The sequence below is a fragment of the Dermacentor variabilis genome, unplaced genomic scaffold, assembly GCF_050947875.1.
Source record: "Dermacentor variabilis isolate Ectoservices unplaced genomic scaffold, ASM5094787v1 scaffold_13, whole genome shotgun sequence".
In the NCBI taxonomy this organism is placed as follows: domain Eukaryota; kingdom Metazoa; phylum Arthropoda; class Arachnida; order Ixodida; family Ixodidae; genus Dermacentor; species Dermacentor variabilis.
The window spans coordinates 30,181,505-30,192,512 of record NW_027460291.1 but is presented as its reverse complement, the minus strand read 5'-3'; positions in this window follow the sequence as shown (position 1 = coordinate 30,192,512).

Genomic DNA, 11,008 nt, shown 5'->3' with positions numbered 1-11,008 from the left:
TTCTTAAACATCTCCAAGACGCCCGAAGCAGCAGGCTCGAAAGCGTGATCAGTGCAATCAATAAATACCAGGTAGTCATTCACAAACCTGCACACTTTGACAGGAGACGCATCTAGGTGACCTTCAATATTGCAATCATGATGAGCTAGATAAATATCACTTAGTGGCGGCACCAGGCATGATCCTACACAATATGCAAATAAATGGTGTTTGTATAGGATCATGCCTGGCGTCGCCACTAAGTGATATTTATCGAGCTCATCATGATTGCAATATAGAAGGTCACCTAGATGCGTCTCTTGTCAAAGTGTGCAGGTTTGTGAATGACTACCTGGTATTTATTGATTGCACTGATCACGCTTTCGAGCCTGCTGCTTCAGGAGTCTTGGAGATGTTTAAGAAAGCCTCTACAACTAACGCATGAGGTCCCTATGATGATTCCTCGCGCTTTGTAGATCTCAAACTGGTGCTTCGAACCGAAAAGTCACTCTTGCCCTTTAACTCTGCACTCTCAAAGCTCGTTAAATGAGGTATTAAGTGTTTTGCCTCGTTAACAGCCTCAATAAATCTTGCTCACACGAGATGCAACGTAGTCTTGCTGCACAGGTTCATTGCCTTTCAAGGGTTGAGTACCCTTTGGCCTTAATTTCAGCCATAGGGGCACAAACCATGATGAGCCCGCTCAGTCAAGGAACCAGCCGGTTGAAAGACACAGGTTCGCAGTGCCATTGTATGTGCATGATGTCTCCGATAGGCTAAAAAAAGATTCGGCAACCTCCAGGAATCAGTCCTTTTCTCAACCCCGGGAAAGCTGGCAAAGCTCCAAGTGTGTACACGCGCCTAAAGCGCATCAGAGTTCTTGCTCTGTGGGGCACAGAAAACGTTTTGCGATATGTGCAACGAATTTGGTTTACCATATTCCCCTGTTTTGAGGCAGTAAATACGTTGGACGGACAGGCAGGTGCCTAAATGATCGTTTAAGAGAGCACTATAACGTCCATAACATTGTTCAAGGCCACTTGGGCATCCATTGCCCCGGGACTGTGTCTGCATGCCCCTCTTTGGAGATACAGAAGTTTTAGCGAGACAGCTCACAGGTCATCCGGGAAATTATAGAAGCAAATTTCGCCAGAAAACTGGGTAGTGTGTGCGTTAGTGCCCCCTCTATCACGCTGACCCTAGTAACGTCTTGTATCTCAAGAGATAGAAATTGTTTTTTTTTGGGGTGACCACGGTCCTTTGTACAATGATTTGCTGTTAGACGCCCCTGGTGACTCATTTTCTGCGCATGCCCGCTCTTGTATTCATACACACAATGTGGCAACGCAATAAGATATTGCAAGTCAGCGCAGTCTATGTCATCTCTCGCAGTCCTTGTAATTAACGCTGTACGTAATTTTTTCTCATTAATTGCCGACTGTCCCAAGAAAGCACCTTTTTCAGTTTTTTCAGTATATTTAAATGTTTGATACGACCATTTGCTGGCAAATGTTAACAGTGTGATAATTAACTTGAACTTTTACATGACTGCCTGTGCCTGTGTTCCTTTAGTAACCAGAGTATGGCTAATTTATTAAGCCATATTTGCTAATTTGCGTGCTCACATGCTATAGCAAGCTCTAATGTTGCATTACTGCATCTAAGTGCAAATAATTTAGAAATTTACTATGTATCTTAAAACACTGTCCACCTTTCGTGCTCAGCAAAATCGTTTAATCAACAGTGGTTTGCTTTTATCAGGCTTTCTACTGCACTTTGCACCCACACAATAGTAAATATAGAATATTCACTCTTGATTTATAGTAAGAAAAGAACCTATTTTCAAACTACATATTGTATATGCACCAGTGCATTTGGGTTACAAGGCAAAAATTTATAGAAACTGGAATTGTAGTTATAAAATCTGCTACACAGCACCTTTAGCACAGAGAACTCACGTTTCACAAAAGAGGACAAACTATATAGGCACTAAAAAATTCTACGTATTTTCATGCTCAAGTAATCTTGTTGGAAAGAGAAAATTAGCACTAATGCTGCTGCCTTAAACCTCACTTAACGCACGTCTATGCTTGGAAAGTATTGTCTCATTCCGAAAAATGTTGGCCAGTTATGCTTACATCGACTTTCCAAACTTTTCATAATTCTTTGCGATTACATTAGTGTACAAAATAACAGGTGTCTTGTGCGTTTGTTCTGCATTTCAATTACTTCCCTAATTCACCTTTGCAATATCCTTTCTTTTTTCAAAGCATCAAAACTTGAATTTGCGTTCATTGAGGCTTATACTGAAAATTTATTCATTTATGTGGCCCAAAACATTGCGAGGTCAACTCAGGCTCTTTCAGTGCCGCTATACATAAATTCTTCTCTAATAACAGATTTGATCAATACATGTATTTTAGATACCTTTCTGGGAAATGTACATGTTCGTGTACTTACCTATGTGTTTGGTGATTGTACATGTTTATATTTCTTGTGATTTATGTATATCTTGTACTCTGTATTCCAGCATGCAATAAATATATTTACATTTTTCTTGAAAATGCATCGTATATCGTACCAGTCTGTGTTGCATGTTATGTAGATCTGGAAATCGTGATAACCGTTGGTGTTGATATACATGCTCAAAAGTGACATTTGCTAGGTTGTATTTGTGCAGCGAAGACAGGTTTTACAATATACACCGTGAATTACTAATATGTAATGTGATCCACACGTATAGCTGTGTGTGTGCCCATCGAAGCTTCAAGGCCGGCTGTTCGACGGTGCATTTGGTAGCCGAACTTGAACCTTCTGGCACACGCGAATTACGCGTGGATCGCTGTGCATAGTAGTAACTGAAGGCGTGTACTCCCGAACCTGCCTTCCATACACACGAGAAATAAAAGGGTGTACACCCTTCCAACACCCACATAGATGGGTGTTAATGTGGGCTTGCACCCCTACACCCTAAATTTCTTTTGCAGGGCACCCTTCCTCTAGGGTGCTATAATTGCACCCCAACTGTAGGGTGTAGACAACAGCACCCTAAGGGTGTTCGTCTGGCGACAAACTGATTTACACCCTTAAGGCTGTTGAAATGTTTAGTGTGTAGTCATATACAGCTTCACTGTTAAAGCTAAACAGTGCGCGCCGCTATCGTTGTGCTTTGTGCGTTACTTCTTTTTCAGAGGACAAGTGCATAAGATATGGAGTTAGATTCGCGACTCACAATTTTGGAAGTGTCTTTGTTCTTCACTGTCATTTCTACGTGACAGTAAAGACATGCTATATTATGGTTTAGTAAATACTGGTAAGTAGACCATAGACTTTTGCTCCGCTTGCGTTTACTCTTCTAACACTATATTTTATAAAGCACAATCTAATTTTTCCTCTACAGATTGCAGAGAGGAACATGGATATTAGCAGGGTGTCTCAAGAGCAAAGAAGTTTTATTGCTTATTATTTAAATTTCATCAAACGGCAGAAAAGGGAAATTGAAGAAAGAAATATCCTTACTATATTAAAGTCTGTCCCCTTTGAAACGATTCATTTGAGTTCCTGCTTTGCACGCTGATACCGACTGGAGGAAAAACGAGAGAAAGATAAGCAAAAAATAAAGGATAGGAATAATGAAGAGTCAACGCCAGAGTGAACGAACTCCAAGAGCAATGACCGCTAACAGTCGCAAGCGTTCGTATGCTGTGTGCAGTCGTTTTCGAGACGCACAGTTGGTCTTTGTGGCCTTGAGCATCCATTAGTACTTAGGACAAGTTGCCGAGACATTTTCCTCCGAGCGCAGTCTGCCATCCAAGCGGCTAATTCTGAGCTTCTGGAGTCGAGCGTGGAGCGTCAGCCGTTCAGCGTCTAGCCTCCGTAGACCTAACGAGGCCTAGACACGACAAGATCGTTACTAACGCATTTTGATGACTTGAATATGTTTGTCAGGAGACCCGAGACAGCACCCTGTCTTTTAACGTCTTATTATACCTGGCGTTCCCGTACAGTAAACTCAGTTATGAAGGGACGCGCATCGTAAAATGCGGTAGTGTTGCTTACGTTTAACATATGTAACGTATCTCTCCTACGTATGTAAGCCGAGATACACTATTTAAAAATGCCGGTTCAGAATAGCGTTTCGCTGAACCCATATTGTTAGTATTCCCACAATCGCAAGTGTCAAAAGTATGACTTGTTCTCTAAGTTCTCAATTGTCAACGGAGTTGTAATTCACAGCGCCTGCCGCTAAGAAATACGCAACGAGCCATGGCCGGTGACGAAATAATTGCCAAGAATGGTATTCAGGAAGCGTTTATTACCATGAAGTGCGGGCGCCTATACCACTACAAAGGGCCGATGTTGTGTGGTGACTACCGATCGTTTGCTCGCCAGATGACACATCTATACATTGGAGTTTAACTGGTTTCACCAACGCCCTCTTTTATTCTCTAGACCCTCATTTAGGACTTCGCCTGCCACTAGGACTCGTCTCTTTTTCTCTCTTGGTGTCCTTAGCCCTTTTCGCATTGGGCTAAGACGTGCTTCTCCCGGTACTCGGTGCTCCATTTTCTTCATAAATGAATTCATTCATTCATTCCTTTATTGCTGCAGAAAATAGCGCCTCTTCATCTCCGTAATCACCCTCTCTCTCACGGGGACTCTGTGTATATTTCTGCCAACGCAACAACAAACCTTGGCCTTAAGTTTAGCACAGAGCAATCGGTAATTATTATCTTTAATGAAAAGACGAATAATATCATGGTGTGAATTGATGATCAATTCATACCCATAGTCAAACAATGTAAATACCTATATACAGGGTGTCCCACGTAATTTGAGCCGAACATTAAAACTTGAATGCAACGCAGCTGGACAGAACGAAGGTACTGTTGTTTGCCGTCGTAATTATTCCTATTTTCATTAAAGATTTTAATTCCCGATTTCGCTGTGCTAAACTTAAAGCCTAGGTATGTCGCTACGTTGCCACAAATATTCACAAGTGTCTAAATCACATGCATTGTCTGCTAGTGGCAGAATGTCGCCATCATACATCAGTGCGGGGACCTTCTGTTGCGCGATTTGTCAATTACTCATGCAAGATAACTCAGACCCTAATTCACTGTTTTCCAGTCTCCCAGCCCCCTCCCCTTCCCCCTGCCCATGAGGACAGTGCCACTTTGAAGGGATCGCGCATCCCGACAAGCTTGCAGAGGCCAGTTTTCACACCTCCCAGTTTAGCCACCCTAAAGCAGTGACTTTGGAGTTGCGCTCCTAAGCCCGAGGGCGTATGATGGAATGCCTGCCGGGGCCCCCGCATTTCCACAGCGGCGAAATGCAAGAACGCTAGCGTAGCACGCATAGTGTGGAAGTTGAAAGAACGTCAAGTGGTCAAAATTAATCAGGAGCCCCCCACAACGACTTGCCTCATAATTATATCGTGGTTTTTGCTCATACAACCGAATGATTCTAATTCACCGTAGACAATCAATCTATCTGCCGCAAAGCACACATCTAAAAATTGTGTTTTCTGTCCCTACCCAGATCTAATCGGGCCCGCACTGACCCATCTGTTACGAATTACGCAAAAAAATTATCCAATGCTTTCCCGCAGACAGTTGTAATTAGGGTAAATAGCATTATTTGTCTATACTTCAGCCATTTCGCACCTGTCCGTCCATCCGTCCGTCCGTCTTTCTGTCTGTCTGTCTGTCTTACGCCCACCCAGTCGCGGAAGTAGTCTGCCTGCTTGGGCGTCTAGGTATGTGCTCCTTTCATTCCTGATGACGCCAGAAAACCAAGCCTGGTGCCAGGAGTGCTCAGAAATCTCTTAGGGAGGGAAACTAATGCTCTCACACACCTTTTGTGATGTACCATAGCGCTGAGGCATTCCTTGTACAGTGTAGGAGAATGCACTTTAAAGAGCTGTATGGTTGGGCAGATGCGTTCTAAGTTTATCACCTTGAATTGCGTCAAGAAAACCTGGCCAAGGATTCGCACCTGCTTTTTCAGAAACCTACCGCACTATCAATATACAGGCGTTGTTTTTTAAAAGCACCAAATTGTAAGAAATAGAACAATGGGAATCTTCCTCACATTATTGTTTTTATTCGGTTGTTCAGATGGTAACCTTTGGAAACGGAGCAAGTTGAGCAGTTGTGTGCGTAATTCACGAAGGAAAGTTATCTCTTCAAATAAAAATTTTGGGGTGGCTAAAGTAAATGAGTAGTTTGGAGCCTGTCTTCTAGATTGCGTAGTTGAGCGAAATATTGTAACAGATACGAAAGGCACGGACAAGAAGAGAAGGAAGAGACGACGAAGAAAACGAGGAGTTTAAGAGGCCGGGCTGCGCTACGATCACGCTACCATCATCGTCCAATTCTCCTGTAAATAAAACCATTCCTCCGCAACTCCTCGTAACAGTTGTGGTGGAAGGTGCTGGGTAATCGACACCCGAAGACGGAGGCTGAATCACAAGTTCTTCGACGGAGCCGTCGCCTTGATGGACTCCCACCGAATTCACCGGAGCTGAACATGTCCCACGACGCAGACGAACTACGGCCCATTCCAACTGCTGCCCCGACAAGTTCTGTTCTGCAACTGAGAGATGCGCGTCCCTTCGCCGGAAGAGCGGACGAAGACGTCGAGGAATGGCTCATCCATTATCACCGGGTGAGTGCCGCCAACAGGTGGAACAGCGCTTCTCAGCTTTCTAACGTCGTGTTCTTTCTAACGGATACTGCGTTGGTATGGTTCAACAACCACGAGGAAACATTCACAACATGGGGAAGATTTGTTTCGGAAATCAAAGAGCGATTCGGCGACTCCGCGACGAAAAAGAAAAGGGCAGAACAGACGCTACTGCAACGTGCGCAAGTACCAGGCGAAACCTGCACGACCTACATTGAGGCAGTAATCAAACTGTGTAGGATGGTGGACTCCGTAATGTCCGAGGAGGACAAAGTCGGGCACATCCTAAAAGGAATTGCCGAGGATGTTTACAATTTCCTCATTGCAAAAGACAGCCTGGCTTCCGTCGCTGACATCATTCGGCACTGTCGTACTTTCGAGCAACTGAAGACGAGGCGCATCACGCCGAAGTTTGGCAGGCTAGCCAATGTGACCACAGTTGCAAGCGTGGACAGCAACCAGCCCCTCGATCTGGCATCAACGATACGACAAATAGTTCGGGAAGAGCTCAGCCTGCACGCGCAAGTGACACATCCAAGCACTCCTAGCTTCCGCCTACCACCAGATTTTGAGCCAAACGTGGCATCCTTCTCCCCGTATCCTGCGGCAAGGGGCACTGCGGATTATGAACTCGCGCCCCGACAGCAGCCACGTCTCTACGACAGAGGTCCTACTTATGACGCTCGGCCACAACGAGAGCAGCCGCGTTTTTACCCCCGAGGCCCGGCGTCTTCTGTCAGGCCGCGACAAGAACAGCACCGACCCTACTACCACGACGCGACTTATGACAGATATACCGGATTTCAGCAAGCAGCAGAGACACGTTATCCACATGACCACGAACTTTCTCGCCGCCCGCAGCCGTCAACCATTCGTTTCGAGGAAGACGCTGTGAACCGCGACCTTCCCGTGTGCTACAACTGCGGTTCCACAGGCCATATAGCTCGGTATTGTCGCCAAGCCCGTCAATCACGTAGGTCACCATCGATGTTCTCGCCACCCAGAACCCGTACTTCATATGACCTGCGGACGACCGATTTGCTTCCAAGGGATCACTTCTCATACGAGACAAGACGCAGCGATTCGCCAGCATCTGACCGGAGTCTGACGCCACCAAATAGCCGTCTCCGTCGCTCTCCGTCCCCTCGGCGCCGTTCTTCACCGCCGCCGGGAAACTAGCATCCGCGGCCAATGGAGGTGTGGTCGCCGGACGGTCTTTGCAAGAAATACCTCTGCCTGTTGTGATGTACAAAAACAAAGTGAATGTCTCGATTGACGGAATACCGACCATGGCGTTAGTGGATACTGGGGCGACTGTGCCTGTGATGAGCCTCGCTTTCAAAAACCGTCTAGGCCACAAAGTTATGTTTTCTTGGAACGACGGTACTACCTTTCGTGGAGTAGGCGGTGAGTGGCTTCATCCCCTTGGTGTTTGTGCTGTGAGTGTTTCGTTGGCTGGGAAAGTGTTTGTGTCGGAATTCCTCGTTCTTTCTCGCTGTTCGCACGATGTTATTCTTGGTATCGATTTTCTTGAACAGTGCGGCGCTTCCGTGGACTGTGGTTGTGGCGAAATATCATTGAAGAAGTTATTAATATCAGCACATTCTGAACAAAGCTCGGGTGGTGAAGACAGGGACGCAGACACACTCAGTGTTCTTGATGAAGTGATTGCACCATCGTGGTGCCTGACGCCCGTTCGTGTTTCGGCAACTACTGTTGATGCTGATTGTGTTGACGTTGTAGTTAGACCTCTCCGCATAAACTGTGCTAAAAAAGATATACTTGTGCCCTGCTCTGTCGTGTGCATGACGAAAGAAGTCACCACATTGTGGGCGCTGAACTGTTCCGCCACGCCGGTTGTCCTTCCTCGCGGTATGAAAATCGCTCTTTGCGATGAAGCCGCATGTAGCTCAATAGCGGCACTAACTACGGACGTCTCTACAGCTTGCTCTCCTTGCGATAATCGCCATTCTGAAGAGCTAATGCTTGACATGATCAGCAAGGGTCTCGGTACATCGGAACGGCAAGCACTGGTACAAGTCCTTGCCAGGCATATGGCTGCATTTGACTTCACGCATGGAGATGCACCCCTTCATTTACCGTCGTCCCGCGCTCGTCACAGAATAGATACCGGCTCAGCACACCGCATCCGCCAGAAGCCCTACCGCGTGTCATCGTCCGAACGCAAAGTTATTGCCGAGCAAGTCAAGGAGATGATGAACAAAGGTGTCATTCAAGAATCATCTAGTCCATGGGCAGCCCCAGTAATCCTGGTCCGAAAAAAAGATGGCTCCTGGAGATTCTGCGTGGATTACAGACATCTAAACGCAGTGACGAAGAAGGATGTCTATCCACTACCGCGAATAGATGACGTCATTGATTGCTTACACGCTGCTTCTTACTTCTCAACACTTGATTTGCCATCGGGATATTGGCAAATACCTATGGACCCTGCCGACAAGGAAAAGACCGCTTTCGTGACTCCAGATGGCCTATTCGAATTTAATGTTATGCCTTTTGGCCTTTCCAATGCTCCCGCCACCTTTGAAAGATTCATGGACACAGTACTCCGTGGTCTAAAGTGGGAGATATGCATGTGTTACCTAGATGATGTTGTAATCTTTGGCCGCACGTTTGAAGAACATAACGAACGCCTCAGCGTCGTTCTCGACTGCATTGAGAAAGCTGGACTGGTCCTAAACTCAAAAAAGTGTCGGTTCGGCGAACGTCAAACACTGGTCCTGGGACACTTAGTCGACAAGGATGGAGTCAGACCCGATCCTCGTAAGATTGAAGCAGTGAGCTCCTTCAAGCCACCGCAGTCAGCACGAGAACTCCGCTCATTCATTGGCCTATGTTCGTATTTTCGTCGTTTTGTTCCCCGGTTTGCCGACATCGTTTATCCGTTGACAAGTATTTTGCGACAAAATGCATCCTTCAATTGGACACCAGACTGTGACGCATCATTCTCTCAACTGAAGTTTATACTAACGTCAGCACCCCTCTTGCGTCACTTCGATCCATCTTGCCCGACTGAAGTTCACACTGATGCTAGTGGAATCGGGATAGGAGCGGTGCTTGTACAACGTCACAGTGGCGCCGAACATGTTGTCGCATATGCCAGTCGTTGTCTGAGCAAATCTGAACGCAATTATACGGTCACGGAACAGGAATGCCTGGCAGCCGTTTTCGCCGTACAAAAGTTTCGATGTTATCTCTACGGTAGACCATTCAAGATTATCACCGACCATCATTCTTTATGCTGGCTGGTCGGTTTGCGTGATCCCTCTGGTCGCCTCGCACGTTGGGCACTGCGCCTCCAGGAATACGACTTTGTGGTATCGTACAAGAGTGGCCGTCGTCACGCTGACGCAGACTGCCTCTCTCGGATTCCTCTTGCGACTACCGACTGCGATGCTGAGAATTTTGACGACTGTCTCCCTGCTGTTACTCCTACGTTCCCTGACGCGGCAGACTTTGAGCGAGAACAACGGGATGATGTTACCCTTGATCCGCTTTTTGTCGCCGCCCGTACTTCTAAAGGCAGCGGTTGCTTTACTGTCCGTGATAAATTGCTGTACAAAACTAATTCCGGGCATGGAGCGCGTTTTCTGCTGGTTGTCCCCGAGAGTCTCCGTTCCGACGTTCTACGCGCCATGCATGACGATGTGACATCCGGCCATTTCGGCTTCGTACGAACGCTGCACCGCACGCAGGAGCGCTTTTACTGGCCCAAGATGTACGAAACAACCAAGCGCTATGTCGCTAGTTGTGAAACGTGCCAACGTCACAAGCGACCGACCACCGCAGCCCCGGGTCCCCTTCGGCCATTGACACCGCCCAGTACGCCGTTCGAGCAAGTAGGCATTGACCTTTTGGGTCCATTCCCGTTATCCAACAACAAGAACCGCTGGATAATTGTCTGCGTAGACCATCTTACACGGTATGCAGAAACTGCAGCCATACCGTCTTCCACTGCTGCTTGCGTGGCGGAGTTCCTGCTCCGTTCCGTGGTCCTTCGTCATGGCCCACCACGTGTCATTATCAGCGACCGTGGTCGCCAGTTCACGGCTGATGCCATTGAAGAGTTGCTTCGTTTGTGCACTTCACAGTTTCGTCATTCCACGCCGTACCATCCACAGACCAATGGCCTCGTTGAAAGGACAAACAGAACGCTGACTAACATGCTTGCCATGTACGTCTCCTCCAATCATAAGAACTGGGACGACGTGCTGCCTTTCATCACCTATGCGTACAACACGGCGAAGCACGAAACCACGAACTATAGCCCATTTTATCTCCTGTATGTAAGTTACCGCGAAGCCCTCTGGACACTTTCTTA